Source organism: Falco rusticolus, chromosome 3, assembly GCF_015220075.1.
Source record: "Falco rusticolus isolate bFalRus1 chromosome 3, bFalRus1.pri, whole genome shotgun sequence".
Classification (NCBI taxonomy): Eukaryota; Metazoa; Chordata; class Aves; order Falconiformes; family Falconidae; genus Falco; species Falco rusticolus.
The window spans coordinates 107,342,622-107,360,154 of NC_051189.1; the positions used below are offsets into that span (position 1 = coordinate 107,342,622).

Below are 17,533 nucleotides of genomic sequence, written 5' to 3' on the forward strand. Positions count from 1 at the left end.
TATAAATCTGGCATTTAGAATCTCTATGGTGAAGATGAGAACTCCAACCACTGGATGGGTCTGGACCTCTTTCCTCCACAAGCAGTGATGCCCCTTTGGTAAGATTTGCACCTCTGACTACATCAGATGTTACCCAGGAAAGTATTAATTAAAGCACTGAATTAACTCTAGCTCAATTGTTGCAGTAAGTGTATTTATCAATGGCAATTCCAAATTTGTTGTATCTGTCGCCTTAATAAATCAACTATTTTTTTCAACTTTGAGAAACTGTTTCAGTGAAAGTCCTTAAACTGGAGTCTGACAGGCAAACGTTGACTCTGAGCAGCTGTACGTACAATCCTTTAGATTTAAACCTGTTGACCAAGCTCGAGACAAGGATTGGATCAAGTTGTCTCTGAGAAGTTTAGATGGCAAGGGGATCCTTTTCCGTTGTGACTCAACGGGAAGGTTGTCTTCCCCTGGCCACTCATCAGACTCTTACGCCTTAATACACAACATATTCCTGGAAATTTCAAATACATTTCTCATTACAGAGGGAGCAGAAATATTTAAATTCTTTAAGTCTCCCAAGAAACAACAGATTCTACTCTCTCTCTTTGCTCAAGGAGAGAAGAGCATCCAACTGTATTTCTCTAAGCAAAGCTTCTAGTGAGTGTACTGAAAGTTGCACTGCTCTCCTCCGAGTGCACTGTATTACAACACCCTGGCACCTCTATAAATGCCCTTGATAAGCCATGAATCAGAATCCTTGAAAAACAACTAGGACTCAAATTGTCTGCTCACAGAACTTCGCATTCTATTCCTGGATCCCTGGAAAACAGCAACTCAAAATGAAAGGGCATGATCAATGCGGTCGCACATTCAGCACGACCCTGAAATCTGTCAGAGCCCTGGAGCAGTTCCGTATCAGAAATTATGAGCAAGGCAAACATTTGATGGGAACAGGCAAGCAGGGGCAGCATGACCTAGTAGAGCTTAATTATCAAGTTGGAGAAAGTCTTCAACTTCAGCAAAACCACAGGCAATCAAGATCAGTCTCTGCAAGCAACCTACACTAATGCCACACCAATGCAAGGCAAGAGATGAGCCTGTTTCAGAGATAACTGCCACAGCTCTGAACAGCCTATGGTGGTCATGTAGCCACACACTTGTTGATCAAGGTAGCTTAGAAAGCTGTGAACATACCCCTTTCCAAGTCAAAATAGAAGGAGACAATTGCAACCACATATTTGTACACACTTCCATAGTTTATGCAACTTCCAAGGCATTTGTCAAAGTTTTAGCAGAAAGAGGCTATGCATGGCCTCCCAATTCTTCCAAACAATCCCAGCAGTGGATTAGCAGCCACCGCAATCCAAAGCAGGAAAATAATAGATTCTTTATATGCTATTTTGGCACGGGATTTTCACAGTCACAGAGCTTCAAACATGCATTCAAAATAAATGTCAAAACATGAAGCTATACAGCAATACCATAATAAGAACAGAATTAAGCCAACGCAAATATCATACAATTATGAACATTCTTCTCATGTCAGTGACTCTTGAGACGTATGCTGTGCAGAGAGAAAGGGATGGGAAACACATTTACCTTTTTGAAGTCTAAAAAGAGAATAATTACACAAGAAAACAGAACCAGTGGTGACTTTGCTAAATGACAACTAGGTTAACTGTTAATATGTTGCAGGCACACTTGCCAGTCCGAAATAAATTCATGTCCTTCATGTCCTTCCACCACAGAAAAAGACAAGATTAGAAAACAGGCATAAGACACCGAAGGTACATCAGTGACAGAGCTGGGACAACGCAAGTTACCTGACACCCTGTTAGCTGGCCGCCTTAAGGAAGAACTTCTTGAAGGGAACCATCATCCACCCAATGGAACTTAGCTGCTCCAGACACAAACCTAGATGCCCATAACTGAGAGCAGAAAGCAAAGCTCAAAATAGGGCAAGAAATTCTCTAGCTCTACCAAGGTTATCGATGCTTTCTCTTTCTGACTTTCTGCTATCAACATGACACACGACATCATTCCAATCATAACAACATGAGTAATGGCAGTTATTCACAGTAATGGCATCCCTTGATAATTCACTCATCTAGATCCCGAAACAGTGGACAAAAAATTCAACAGGTAATCAGCTAGGAGGAAGGTCTTAGAAGGATAACAACTGTATTGTTCTTCCTAGGAAGTAGTTTTAGGAAACCAAGGAGCTGTTAAACAGGGAAGAAACAGGAATGGTACCCCATTTGAGCCGAATAAATTCCTCCTACGGCAACAAAGAAGTGCAGTGGATGTAATGAGGTTCTTAGCCAAAAAGAAAGGTTAAGTAGTAAAGCCAAGCTCAAATGACCTCCATGAAGGTGAGCCAGAGCTCCCCTGTTCCTAAGTGAGGTAGAAATTAGAGTTTGTTACAACCAGAAAGTTAAGTTCGGGCATTGTCTGCAGGGAAATCAGAACAAACATATGTAATGCTTCCAGTGCACCTGTACCATCTTTTCTGTAGGTTTAAGTCTGACCCGTGTTTTCATGACTCTTTCTCAGTTCAGGAAGAACGCAAATATCACAGAAACACAGGAGACAAAAAGCCACGTGTGCTTCAGTTCCGAGTTATATTCAGCATATGACACAGTGATACAAAATGCCCGGTAGGAATCACTGCCAACGTTTCAGTGCTCGGCTCTCACCTTAGCAATGACTTACCTGCAGTACCAGTTTCCGAACAGGAAAACAGAATGCATGCTCACATCCTGCAGGGCAGCCAGCACTCACCGCCCAGGAGAAAAGAAATTAGAAAGGAGCAGGAGCAAGCAGAGGTACCCCACTACAGACTGAACCGTGGCTAAACGTGGCAGAAAGAAAACTGGGAGCTCAGAGCAGACTTATTCCAGGCTTAGCCCAGGGAAGAAAAAGAGGAAAAAACAGGCACGTACCTGAGAGAGCTGAGAAAGAAGAAAATTCAGACGACCCCTCAGAAAGCCGCTGTCCTTAGCCAAGGGCTGGGCTTGCTTCCTTCCCTCATTCATTCTCGGCACAGCAGTCCCAGCAGCCGACCTGCCACAGTGGTCTGGGGAGCGGGGAGAAAGCACGAGAAGCAGCTCCGGTGGGCGCCACGGCCCACGGACCCCTGCCGCCCCCCCCGGACCCCTGCCGCCCCCCCAGACCTCCGCCGCCCCCCCCCAGACCCCCCCCGCACCAGACACGGCCCCGGCGCCGGCCCCCGCAATCCCGGCGACACGGGCGGCCTCAAGCCCGGCCGCAGCCGCCCCCCCCGCCCCCCGCCAGCAGCGGCACCGCGGGGCCGCACCCCCCCGCCCCAGGATCCCGGCCGCCCCCGCCCAGCCCTGACCGGCAGCCGCCCGCCCCCGCCAGCCCCCCGCCGCGCCCCCCCCCACCCTGCCCCGAACCACCCAGGCCGTGAGGCGGCCTCGCACCCCCCGCCCCTGAGGCGCCGCCGCCCCGGCCACCTCAGAGCCCTACCGAGGCTCCCCCTCTCACCCCCGGGGAGGCGGCCGAGGAGCCGGGCCGCGGCCGGCAGCCCCGCGGGTGCTGCAGCGGCGCCGCTCGATCCCGCTCCCCCGGGGCCGCCCGCGCGCCCCGCCCGGCCCCTCACGGCCGGCTGACAGCCGCCGGGGCATGCTGGGAGAGGTAGTTTCCCGCCCGCCCCGCGCGCCGCCCGCCGCCGCCTACAAGTCCCGGGAGGCCGCGAAAGGCCCCGCGGCCCCGGCCCCGGCGCGGCCGCCCTGACTCCGGGGCAAGGCCCCGGGCTGGGCCCTGGAGACCCTGCGTTCCGCCGGGGCACGACCCCTGCTCTCCGGGCGCGGCCCGCCTGCCCGCGCTGCCTGAGGCGGGCCGGGGCGGCCTCGGGCGGCCTCGGCGCCGTGCTGCCGGCTCGCCTGGCGCCTTCCTGGTGTCGGGGTGGTAAATTGCGTTTGGGGATTGCTACCGAAAAACCAGAGGCAAAACTCTCCGATACCCGGTTTGGAGCGTTAGAAAGCAGGAATTCTTTGGTTTCAGCAGGGGACGCACGGGGGATAAGTTCTGCCCAACACACGTCCCAACTTTGTTCACTGTTTATCTAGATGGCCGATCTATACGTATTAATGACATTTCTGAGAAACTACTGGCATATTCCTTACAGTTCCATGAACTACTTATCATATCTGCACTCTTACTACGCATGTGTGGCCTAATGGGTCAGGGGTCCTCTGGTGGTCCTTTGGGACACCTTCATCCCTTTCTTCATCCTCTTTCTCGTCATCTTCCTCTTCTTCTTCTTCGCATCCTTTTGATGACCTTTTCTCCTGGCCCTGTTTCAGCACTCTGGGCTTATGTCTTGGTTTTGGGCAGGTTCTTATCTACTACTAGCTACTATAGTAGCTAAACTATACAATGCAGCGTTCTACTGGTAGCTAAACTACATAATGCGGTATTGTAGGGCTCGGCAATGCCATGGATACGTAGTTCCAACATCTACAATTAAGCACACCGGTAAAATTCCTTCAGTATCGGGATTGTTTCCTATTTGCGCAGCCAAAATGGCCATCGAAACCCACGGGAGCAGCTGACCATGAAAGCATGCAGGATCCACGCCGGGACACTTTTTTAAAAATGTTTGAGTGTTTGATTTTTGGGGTGATTTTAGGATAACCTAGTCCAAGGGAGTCTTGGGGGTTCAGCAGAGCTCATTGCCAGGCACCGTGGCTCTGAAGGCTGCTACCCTCCATCTGCCAGCCAGCCTTCTGCTGGGGATGTCTGATTTGCAAGATCACAGCTCAGATATTGCCTGCCTGGGATCATTGGTGGCTTCGGTGTGTGAATCGGAACACGTGAGTCTAAAAGCATAGGGTATTACTGCTTTTATAATGACTTGTTCTTCAAAGCAGTTCAGTAAGAAGCAGAGGCCACATGAGTTTGTATCATCTCTCTGCTGGTGATACCAATGACTCTGAGTGAATCTCTTGTGTCTGGGGTGGAACTTGCTCTACTGACTTTACCCTTCTGAGGTCAGAGACACCTTGTCAACACTGTTCAAGCTTACCCGTCCCGTTCTCTTGCTCGGTGGCATGTCAAGCATGGCTCTGTTGAAGCTAGCAGACTGGAATTTTGTTTTACATTTAGTCATCTGCTAATGTGTACTGCCATAGTAGAAGAAGGGTTAAAAGAGTGGCCTGCACTGACAGCAAGGAACAGCGTTCACAGCAGTAAAACTGAGTAATATGTTTGTGCCAAACCCAGAAGGCCTGCAGTGTGATAAGAGCACAGAACAGAATTTACCAGTGTTAAGACCCTACACTCAAAACAGCAATATGGCAGCAAGGTCATAAAAATATCACATGCCATTCCCATCAGGAATACTGTCTAGAGCCCTAAAACTCAAAAGGAGGAAACAAAACCACCAGGCAGCAGAGTTGCCTGGGGCTTATGAAGAGAGCAAAACTCTGAGACAAAGTGTGTCACAGCATAGTAGCAGTTACTGTAACTTTTACGCCTACAGGGTACAAAGGACCTGTCCAAAACCAATCTTGTCATTGCCATTTGATAAAAGCCAAATAGGAGCAGTCAGTGTCCCTTGCCCTCTGTGTTACGTAAAGGTGATGTTGCCCAGGCCACTTAAACACACACGTTGGGGTGACTGTGAAAACATGAACGTGAAAATGAGGGAATGGAATTCACTTGGTTCTGCCCAGAATTGCAGTGCGCTTTACCCTTTGGCCAGAAGATGGAGAGTAAGCGCTGTTAAGTATTTGGGAATGTGGTAAGTGGTTCTAAGTGTGCACTGTGCTCCCTCCCTCAGCTTGCTTTTTTACCAGGCAGAATTATATGTTAATATAAACGTACGAATACATTAGAGACAGGTGAGCACAGCCAACATCCATTTCTGAAAAGATCCATTCACATGTAGAGCAGCTCCTTTTGTGCTCACTCAACAAATATCAAGATTACTTAGGCTTTACTTTTGCCTGTGCTTGTTGTAAACTCGAGCTTACATGCCCAGACTCTAAGATATGTGAGGATTTTTTTTCCTGCTAATCTTTCTTTAAAAAAAATAATTGGAAAACTGTGTTAGACTGCCTGTGAAGTCATCTCAGGCAGACACGAAGTCATACAGCATCTGCAGTTTAGACCATGGCCGAGACAGAAACTTTATGGTGATTATTGTGGTAAGATTTTGCCCTTGTTTGTATATAAGCACTTTGGAGAAGTGGTATTTTGGTTGTGCTTAACACCAAAGATACTGCAAATGGCAAACCTCTGGTGTGTAAAAAAGCTTGAACTCCAATGAATCTTTTCAAGTGGGGCAACATTTGTGGAAAGGAATGAACCAACCTGAGATGTATAACCCAGAGGCAGTCTGCAGGACATCAAGAGTTCTCCTTTTGAGGTTTCCAACCACAAGACATAGGAAGTGCTTTGTCTAAGAGAAGAAAGGTCTTGAGAGAACAAGACAACTCTCCTCATGCACAAGGCTGATACTGAAAGAAAGACCTTGTTTTGCGTGCTTAGGGAGTAGGCCAAAAAGTAATGGGTCAAAATGTAGCGATGGAAACTCAGGTTAGATGTTGGGGAAAACTCTAGGGCTACTGAAATGCTGCAGGAGACTGGCAAGGGGCTATGAAATCTCTGCCTGAACAGGCATTAGGAACTGGATAGGCAAACACTGCTGAAATGAGAGGGCAGAACTGATACTGCTTGGTACAGGGCATGGTTTGGAGGGCTTCTTGAGACCTCTTCTAATCCTGTATTGCTATAATCCTTTGATCCTACATTTCTACACACACATCCTCTGGCGTCTAGTAAACTGGAGTTCATCTCAGTCTCCTGGTCAGCGAGGACATTATAGCGCTTACTGCGATGGGCTGGAGTTGCATAGCTCCAGATATGGGAGAGAAACCTCTGCTCTTACATGGCCTCATCCTGGTTTTCCAAACCTACTAGGAATCCTTCTCAGCCCACTGGATGCCGCTGTTTCACAGAAATATTCATGGACTATTTCTGCATGCTTCTGCTCTAGGCACCTTCCCTGTCAGCTGTGGAAGGCCAGCCACTTCAGGGTCAGCCGAGCTATATGGATTTAGCCCTATTAACCAGCTTTTCTTTTTTTACAAAGCAAGTATCCTTAACATTTTGTAGCTTACTGACACGACACATGTGAACCTTGGGCCACGAGAGTAGACGCCGATGTGATGGCAACATCATCAGCAGAAATCTAGTGGTGTTCTTTTGAAGGTGATTGAACAGTACGTGGAAAAAAATATATCAGTTGCTGAGGGGAAAACAGGTTGTCCAACATGGGTCTTCAGGTCATATATAGAAGTGCATATTTCCCAACAGCTATGTCCTGCAGGGCCTATTTTGCATGCTTATTACGGGAATTTGTATGTAGAAATACTGGTTCAGAGAATCCTCTTCTTAAAAGCAAAGCCTGGAAATGGCAGCTTTCCCTGGCTCACACGTTGCAAATGTGCATTGATGTTACAATCATACCTTGTGGCACTGCCTTCAGAGGCAATGACCTGGATAGAAGAGAAAGGATATGTGTGGCTTTCACTTTTGAAAGAAAATTCAACAGTATTTCTAGCTCTGCTGAGTCTCAGAACAAGCCAGAAAGTGACCTACATCCAATACTCAGCTTTGGGAATTAACTTTGAGAAAGTTCAGTTCCATATCTAGGTCCCTTCTCTGAAACAAATGGAACTGCAGCCTAATAGAATCCAAACCCAAGGGGAGTCCCTCTTTTTTCCTTTCCAACAATTTTTAGTGCTGAATAACAACTATCCTGATTTTTTAATCCACATTTCTTATTGGAAAAAAAATATCAGTTAATGCAATACTTAGGGTTTGAATTGTTCAGATTCTAACAACTGAACTGTCTTCCTGATGTCTTGAGCCATTCATTGGCCTTTCAGGAGGCGGTCTAAACAACAGGAGAGTTAAAATAAGCAAGGAGTTGTGGCAAAGCTACTGTGATTGTGATATGACAGATATATATGTTAAAAGGCCTGTGTCCATCTGGGGACACCATCTGAATCCAACAAACATAAGGTAACTGATAAATAATAGGCAAAGCGTGGGTTCAGCTTTGAGTAACCTACAGCAGTGTGAATCTGACACTTTTGAATTTGGTGATTTTTTCCCCTGAGCCATCTTACGTGTGTTTGCACAGTCTCCTGAGTCACTCAGCTGATAATCCTTTGCCCTCTTGCTTTTAGCAGCCCAGTCAGTCAGTGTGATAAAAAGTACTAGAGACAGCTTGGATCATCATACATCAATTTGAAATCTCAGGGGAAACTTTAAAACACTTGCTAACAAATATCTGCAAAGCATATGCCGAACGGAGCCTGCCATCAATAAGGCAAATGGCAAATAAATATAATGGTGTCATGTATTCAGCGTGGGGGCTGCAGCTGTGCAATGGTGCTGGCAGTGGTGTCCAGAGAAGCACTGTTCTCTGCTTCTGAATTTCATCCAGTTCCCTGGAGACCTAGAAGAAGCAGCCTCTGTCTCGGTTTCATCTGCAGAATGAGATGAAGGGCATTTACCCTCTTATCCCATCCACTTCACTTCACAAACTTTGTTTGCATCAGGATCTGATCCCGCCACACCGCTGTGAATGACTGAGTACTGCGCTCCTCCTGGAAATGTGCCATCAATGCCAGTAAACAAGCCAGAAGGCTGTGTAGCCCTCCAGAAATCCTGGATAGACATGTGTAGCTTATGGTAGACATGGTCAGATAAATTCTTAACATTTTTGTCATGTACTCCTGAGACCTGTTACCATATGGATTCATAAAGGGAGTGCACGGCAGCAATGAGAAAGCACACTGTCCTTGGAAGCTGCAGAAAATAGCAGCACTGAGATGTGCCAAGCTGTAGTCTTCCTGCATTTGTGTCCCAAGTGTGGTGTTAATGAGCAACAAAGAGTAGAGACCAGGTAGTCATAGATGTGTATAAGGAAAACTGAATTTGGCGGTGGAGAATAGCAGTTTAGTGACAAGCGCTGAGGTCGGCTTGTACAAATCCAGCCTGGCTGTGTGGAGGATTAGCTATTTTAGGGAAAGGTTAAGTCATTTTTACCCAGGTCACCTCCATCTATTCCCATCTAATGAAATATAGTGAAAGATTCAAACCAGAATCTCATTACTAGTTACTGCTCCTTTTAAGTCTTTTAATCCACTGTGGCTTCCTAAGAGAAGCAGAGATCCTGCAACTGCTTGCTGTCTTGGAAGTTCCTCAGCCTGCTTCACCGCCTTAAATTAATCTGGGTTTGGTTCTTAGTTTGCAGTATTTCAACTACAAGTATTTCAACTACTTGTTTGGCTGCTCATGGATTCATACAATTACTAGAGGCATGGCTAACTAACTCTGTTGTGAACTGAAACCTTCTCAACTCTTGCCAATCCACATACAGTCTGCATTTCTAGGTCTCCTTGATTCATGAATCTGTCTCTTGAGAGAGCCATCTCTTGGTCCCACAGAAATCCTGGTAGGAGAGGGGGAGTTGTGGAGGTACTGCGCACCGCACCCTGGGCTGCATGCTCTGCTGCTTCTGGACACGGGCATCGGAAAAGCCAGCCGTGCTGGTGTGCGTCTGTGGCATAGCGCAGCAGACTGATATTCCTTCAGTGTCACTCCGAAGAAGAAGCAAGCCAGCCGATCTACATCGTGCACCAGCTGGTTTACATCCCAAAGCTGGGATCCAGTCTCCTTTCCCATTTCTATGCAGGGATAAACCATGCAACAGTTTTAATAATTGAACGTCTCTTGTTTGATGGTGTTATCACACATACAAGTTCTTTCCTTTTTCCCTTCTTTTCTCCTTCAATGTAGTCTAGCCTTATTTCCATTTTCAACTATTACAGAGACACACATTTTAATGCAATGACTATTTGCACAGGCAACATTTGAACAAGTACTTTACTGTCCTGTGTGACTCAAATAGCTAACAGGTCAGGAAAATATTGGCAAGCATTTACTTTTTTTTTTTTTTCTGAGCAGCCAGGGCTGTGATCAGCAGAGAGATATATGACACTGCACAGTGCGGTGTTGGTTGAGCTTTAGAAATCACATCTGGAGACCTGATGCCAAAGCACCCTGTAAAGGGTCTGCAAATGCTGGTGCTGACTAAGGGCAAGCAATTTTATCCAGTATGTGAGGCACAAGTCAAGGGCCTTACTGTTTGCAACATTTGCCTCCTATAATTCATTGAGTGGTGGAGGCACTTATTAATCCTTGCATGGTTTATTATAGGAGGTTTTAGGGGGATTTAGTATATTGGAGGGCCAGGGCAGACTAATCCCCAAATCTACAGCAGGTCTTCGGCTGTTACCTGCACTTGTTTTTTATTCAAAACTAATGGAGCATTAGTTCTTGAACCTGAAATAACACTGAGGCCTTACTGCAGTGGGTACTAACCAGAGCTGGTACCCCAAGAAGCTCAGTGTGGACACAAAAAAGAGCGTGAAAAGAGGGGAAGCGACTCTTTGAGAACTGCTGAGTAAGTCAGCCACCCAGAATGATCACATCGTGACAAAGCGTGTCCTCTCCGTGCCTCTCCGTGCCCCACGTTAAGGCAGCAATGTTGTTTTGGCAGCTGCAGAGTTAACGTTTGGTGGTGTTGCCTGTTCAAGCAGCAGCAAAACAGGCTTGCTGGATAAATGAGGACTAATTTCACACTGTCCTAAAAAAGGTGCAATGTACCAAGAAGAATAATTAAAGAGTAGTTATACCAGACAGGTGAGAGACCAGAGACATCTCCCTATGTGAGGGGTCAGTACCAGCCCCTGCGGTGCCCTCGTTGCAAAATTCCAGTACCTACACTCCTCAGGAGAGGACACAGGCTGGGTGGCCTCATTGCTTTCATGGAAACAGCTGTAGTTAGTCTCAACCCTGCTCCAGCTTCTGGCTAGCAAACAAAAACCTGTCTGCCATCTGTGCTGCAGTGATGCCATCTGGAGACGCGTGACCTGAAGCTGGCCCTACAGAAGTCATGTGCAAGTGTTTGAGAACGCCAGTGCTGCCTTCATGGAAACTTCCCACCCCTTGTTGGATGGGGGTTCTCCAGAGCCCCTGGCAGCTGTGGTTTCTGTAGGGCAGTGATACAAGTTCCCATGGGCCAGGTGCTGGATGCTCACCCTCAGCAGTGGCTGGTTCCCTGCTCTGTAGGACTGATTCTTTACCTGCAAGCGCTAATTGCCTGTGCCAGTGGTTCTGCTGTTTCAAGTCTATACGAAGTCCCCTCTCCCAACCATGGCTGCTCTAGACAATATCTAAGGCTCCCTCCAATGCTGAGCATCATGAAAAATAAGGAAGACTGGATCAGTCTGTTTCATCCTGGCCTTTGCTAAGTGTCCAAGTAGTGCCAGATGGAAGGCTGGTGGAGTTCTGGGATGGCTGTGCCTAAAGCCCAGCATTGAGTGGAGGAGTCTTATAGGGAAATTCTTAATGAATTGCCAAATAGTGAGTTCTTCCCCCTGCCCTCTGTCCCCCCCACTTCCGCAGCAGCCCATCTAAAGGCATGAGAAAAACCTAAATGAAAAAAAAAAAAAAAAAAGGCAAATTGCCGTTCAATTATTTAATCTATTTCTAACTGTAGGGTTAGAGGACTTCAAAATCAGAAATGTCTTCTCAGCCTCCCCTCTTTAATATGTTTATTTATTGTGCCGGATGAATACAGCATATGGAATTCTGCAAGGGAAGTCTGTCCGTGCTGCTATAATTAGCTAGCAATGGTGACAGCAGGCATCTTTGCTTCTTTATTATTTTAAAAATCTCAGCACTGTATTATGGGATGAATTTCTACCACATCAGAATGCTAATGCTTGGGAAAGCCTATGAATGCAGCATCCTGCTGCATTAATGTAGCCTTCAAAATCCCAAAGTGATCCCAAGTGTGACTGCAGTGAAATCAGTGGGATTACACCAGCAATGAATCTGGTCCCAGCCACAGAGTAGGTGAGGAAACTAATCCTCCTTTTTTCTGCTGCTGCAATTATTACAGGAACTTACTCATGTACCTGAGGTCAAGTTCTTTGTGGCTGTAAATGAATGTTTGGCATTGTACCTCCCTGCACTGATGGGGAATTAGGTCTTTATGCCTCCCTGGCTGTACTGTATGCACAGCCGCCTTGTAGAATAGTTCTCTTGCTGTAAAGGCCTTGTGGAATAGTTCTCTTGCTGTAAAGGTTGCCAGATCCTTTCTTAGAACTGTGATAATTTTTAAAAGTAAACATGTACAAAGCAACCCCATCCTTTCAGTCCTTAACAAAGGCTGGGAGCCCCTTCCAAGTCCAGGTTTGCAAACACCGGCTCATGCAGCAGCTGAGAATCCAGGCCATGAAATCCTAGATCTAGAGCAGAGAGTGGGACATTCGTTGGAAGGGACATTACATCTCTGCTATAGGACTGTCTTGAGTTTTCTGGGCTGTTGAGGAAAGAGACATTGTAATGCTCAACACTTGGCACTTCCTCTTTCCCCTACAAGAAGAGTCCATTCTCCATTCCCGACTCTCCTTGTGGGGCAGCTGGTGCCCAGGGAAGGTGATTCAGTGGGCTGCGGGTCACTTACAGGTATAATTTTTTTCCTATCCGTGTGCCAGATATGAAGTCTGGTGGGAGCAAATTGCAACAAGGAGTGTGAGATAACGGCAGCATACCTTCTGCCGAGTTGCTGAGTTGGAGGTAGGGAGGACATGCCAATGGTATCTGAAGAGCAGGCAAATAAACAAGAAGCAAGGAAAGAGGAGAGTAACTGGGAAGAGTTTCAGAGATAAAAAGCTTGAGTATCAGCGTAACTGTCCCGTGCTATGTTCCTTGGGGTATTTGACAGTGCACTGTAGAACTAAGTCTAACAGGCAGCGGACTCACCATCAACAGTCCTTCATCATCTGGAGAAGAGGGGCTTGAATAGGTTTGCCCTAAAGGGGCTTTTTTCTTTTCTAAATCATATGAAGAGGGCCGGGAGAGTCACTTTCCATGAGGCTTGTTATTTAGTGTTATGTAAGAAACAGAGTTTATGTGACTGTAATTGCTCCTTGAGGTTGAGTTTGCAGGCAGGGCTGGCTAGAACATGCATTTTTCGTGCAAGAGCTGAGTGCCTGCATGCCAAATTGGCTGTTTGTATGTACAGCCACAGGATCTATGAGAGTAACAGGCACTTCTGCAGATTTTATCTCTAAATACGGCCTCTGGTGTGTGTGGAGGGGGGCAAACGAGCCCTAGTACTTCAAGACTTCTGGGGTGGTCAGACATGGAGAGCTGGAAATACAGGCAGGTAACAATTTTTTGTATCTAGGGGTCTTTCTGTAATTAGATTAGTGTCAACTTGATTGCTTGCCATGGAGAGAATTTTTGACAGGTTAGTATAGAACAGGAGCTGATTTCCATTTTCATAGCTCCATGTTGTTTTCCCTGTTGAATTCTTACTATGAAATATATCCGTTCTGTGCCAGCTGGAGGTGTATACCTGGAAGGAGGCAGCTGAAGACAGCCACCTTAGAAGGGTTCCCAGATCGTCAGTTTGAGTGGTCAATGAGATCCTCTTGTCACTGTTCTGCAAACAGATGTGGGCCTCAGAAGCAATGAAGCATCTCTCTGGCAAAAACTTTTAGACTATATTCCCATTATCTCTGGGCAGGAAAAATGGGACATTGAATGACATTTGCAAAAACAAATGTATGATTCAGGAAAGTCTATTCTATTTAAAATCAGGAATGATTAAGCAATTTAGAAAATCTCACCCTAAATCTGTATCCTACCTACTGGTGGCCACAGTTAAGAGACAGTGGCAAAGCAGAGATGACTTAAGCTCTTGGCTTATGGGGGTATTAAAAAACAGATTGCAGTGTCTCTGGCTGACACCCAACATGCAGGGGTGCCAGCTTAAGTTGCTCATAAATTATCTTTCCAGCTTGATGCTCAAAATGTATCACAGACATCTGGATAGCATAAAAACAAACCTAAAGTAAAACCAAAAAGCCCTGTGTCCAACTGACGAGGCTGGGTGATTCCAAGAGCATGCTTGTGCAGGCATGAAGCTTCCCCTGGAAAAACATATCAGAGTGTGCTCATGAAGCAGAAAAATTCACATTTGTGTGTCATCCCAAGATGCTGCACGATGCAGTGGAAAATCCTTCAGGAGGAACTGGAGGTCTACGTATAGATCTGCGGCTGCACGTGCTGTTAGCTCCACGCTGCTGGCTTCTCCTCTCACCCTTGTCTGGCTACCTGAGAAGTGGACTGCCTTGTTAGGCTCCGGTCTTGGCTAAGCCAATCCATCATATGGAATACAATTAAAATGTCCTCTTTTATTTTTCCCAGCATTTCCCCCCCCGAGAGTACAGTGACAAATGGCACATCACACGCAGCAAAGAAAACGTCTGTGCCTACAGAATCCAGAATTCTGCCTCCCGATGGTGCGAGAAACTATTGAACAATCCAAAATGCTGTGGCTGATGCAGACTTTCTGAAATATATACTACAAGTCCAGGGAGCAGTGTTTTGTTGTAGTGTGTAGAACAGTGCCTTGCTGGGTTACTTTATGAAAAAGAAGAAATAAACCCCAGCATCTCAGAGATGCTGTAAAGAGCTGCAAAACGCTGTGCTCTCTTGGTCGTACTGATACTGTGATACAGCATGCGAATATGAACGCAGTGAGCTGGAAACTCTGCTCTACAGATGCTGTTCGCCAATGGTTAACACTGGACTTCATAAAACTCAGTGGCCATGTAGGAAGAAAAATGTATGTGCTAGTGCCAGTATTCTCTCTACATACGGCACTATTTCTCTCTAGCTAGAGCAGAGCCCATGTGGAATGGAAGGGAACTGAAATCCTGGAGACAAATGCCTTCCCTCTTCAAATGACGAAGGCTCGTATTAGTGACTGAGCCCAGCAGGCTGGGATGAGTCCTGCCAAGCTCTTCTCCTGTCGCTCCGGAGTGCTCCCTCCTTTCCCCACCGCCTGTCCCTTCCCACTGCCGCCTGCCTCACGGGTGGGCAGGGCTTCACTCGCTGGCTTTACTCCAGTTCAACCAGCTTTTTCCACTAATGCTTCCTTGGAACGGACAGTTAAGGCTTTATCCATGTTAGCCATGTGCAAAGACTTCTCCTGGCATCTCTGCTTGTGAGACAAAAGAATACAGTGAGAGAAGAGGAGCCTGTAGCACCACGGACTTGGCCGCCTGAGGCTTTGGGGCTGAGCAGAGCGCAGAGCTGGGATGTCCATGTCCTTCGGTGCGTGAGTCTGGGGGACAGGCCGCTTACACCCTCGCCTGGGTCCCAAAGGCATGAAGCTGCGGAGGCTTGGGCAGCAGCCCTGGGAGAATTTAGGAACACAAGATGTCTTTGTCCTAGAAAGGGGCTGATGCTGGCACCCCACTGCGAGAGGCAGCAGCAGCAAGTTTAGCAACACCTAAACAAACAAAAATAAATCCCTTTGCTAGTTTGCTATTGTTTTCTGGCAAACTGCGTTTTTATTACTTTTGGAGGCTGGAATGTTCCCTGGCTCTAATAAAAATGGCTGTATCTTGGTAAGGCAGTAAAGACTTTGTGCATATTTAAAGGGCACTAGGTTCCTTTTAAACGGCTTCATGTGTGTTGCAGTCACTGAAAACAAACAGACAGAGGAGTCACGGGGCTCTAATTGTACTGAGATGCATTTTCTGTGGAGAATATGCTCTTGTTTTGTTTTGTCCCTTTGAAACCAGTTCTTCCTGCTTCTGACTAAAAAAGAATCTAAACGACAGACTGCTTCAGCACAGCTTCTTCTCACTCAAGGCAAGGTATCCTCTTTGCAGGAAGATTATCGGTCCAAACTGTGAAAGATGATGTGGAATTAAAAAGTGAACACGCTTCCTTTTCCCAGAGGAATTAAGATGCAGTAGTTCACATCGGGGAGCTTTTTTGTCAGTGTAAGTGCTTGGAATATGGATTGGTTTTTGACAGAATAATGAGCTTCTCTCATAATGCTTTGGCTCTGGGAGCTGGCCTTTTAAGGAAAGTACCAAGTAACATGCCAAAATATCCAGACATCAACCGCTTTGTGCTGGAATTGGGACGGGTGCTTCTCGGTATAGGAGTAGCTGGATATGGGTTGTCTTGGAATGGTCTTATGAGAAGTTGTCGAGGGGTGTCTGCCATTATCAAACACGGTTAGCCTTGCATATGTGTCATCGAGTTGAGATCTCAGTGTGGAGGGCAGGTTCCTTCCAGCCTGGATCCCTGTACTAAAGTCAAAATCATCAGGGTAGATTTCACTGAGATGGGTTCAAAATTACCTGAGCTCCCTGGATACATTTGGAGCATCTGTGACAGCTCTGGTGCAAGATGCACCTCTGGCCTTTCTCCTGGCCAGCTGTGCTCTTACAGGGGGGCTGGGAATGATACTGTACGCTAAACTGGGGTAAGGTATGATTCTTCAGGGTCTCAAAGAGGTAGCTCAGCTGCTCTGTACCTTGATTGCCATATACTTAAAATACATTCTGTGAACTTGAAGTTACCAGCAGTCTTTATAGATGGATAGTGGCTTTCTACTGCAGTCAGCCTGCTGGCTGTGTTGACATCTTCTAGCAGTTGTGGATGTAAGCATAGATCTCCTTGAGCTCCAGATTCTATGGAATACTCTTCTAAGCAATGAGTTTGACCCTAGAACCTTGTACCTCCAAAAGTCAGGCTTTATGCTCATTCTGTTCCCCGCCCCCATTCAGATTCTTTTATATTATGGCCATGCCCACAGTTTGCTCAGCACTTGTCTCCAAGGTCTGACAAGGCTGTGAAAGCATCAGGACTTCTTGAGATCTCATATGCTTACTTGTTGGAAGAAGGGTTCGCCGGAGTCAAGAAGACGCTCAATATGAGTTACGCATCTTGCTCAACTTTATTAGTTTCTAACACTACTTATATAGAACCGATACACATGCGTATTCGTAAAGCAGAAATATAATTGGTTAGCAGTCTCTAAACACGCGCGGTTCTCACACCCCTAATTGTCATGACTAAAATAAGCATTCTATCCATGTAGCCAATTGTGTTGCTGTGCTTCAGCCTTGTAGTTTGTTACTCCCTATTTTCCCATACCGGTCCCTATCTTTCTTGGCCCTGCACCTGCTTTCCCAGCAGCTGTATCTTGTTACAGCCACGGCCTGTTGGCACAACATAATTACTCAGTCTCAGGATTCAAGAATAGCTCAAGGCTACCTTTCTTGTTATCTTCAGCACAGCAACTTCAGTACAATTCTGATTACAGGCCTATTCTAATACCAGGCCTGGAATGTGCAGATCTTCAGAGATTCTAAGGCCATGCTTCTGCCGCCATTCTTCTACACTTACTTTTAGGCATGGCACAGCAGTGAGATGACTCAAAGTACGTACGTAGGCTCGGGGAAGATAACCGAGATAGCTAAGCCAACATGCCATTCTAAGACAAAAAATAATTTCAACAATGCATTCTGAAAAATGGTCCCATTGGTTCCCTAGGGCACCCTCTAATGGATCCTAATTAGAAGCTGTCACTTCTTGTTATGGGAAGGAAAGAATG

At 46.5% G+C, this 17,533-nt stretch overlaps 1 protein-coding gene across 4 annotated transcripts in view; it reads right to left on the reverse strand.

The window, feature by feature from the left end:
* MIB2 (MIB E3 ubiquitin protein ligase 2) overlaps positions 1-4,045 on the reverse strand; it is a 53,862-nt gene extending 49,817 nt beyond the window's left edge. For 2 of the 4 annotated variants that reach the window (XM_037379642.1, XM_037379639.1), the window contains exons 1-2: positions 3,481-3,608; positions 2,934-3,067 (exon numbers count right to left, since the gene is read on the reverse strand). The gene's annotated coding sequence lies outside the window, so the exon portion shown is untranslated. Of the gene's footprint in view, positions 1-2,933; positions 3,068-3,480; positions 3,614-3,976 lie in introns of those variants that run through there. The other 2 variants (XM_037379641.1, XM_037379640.1) reach the window with 2 other exon arrangements.
* Positions 4,046-17,533: the final 13,488 nt, after the last annotated feature.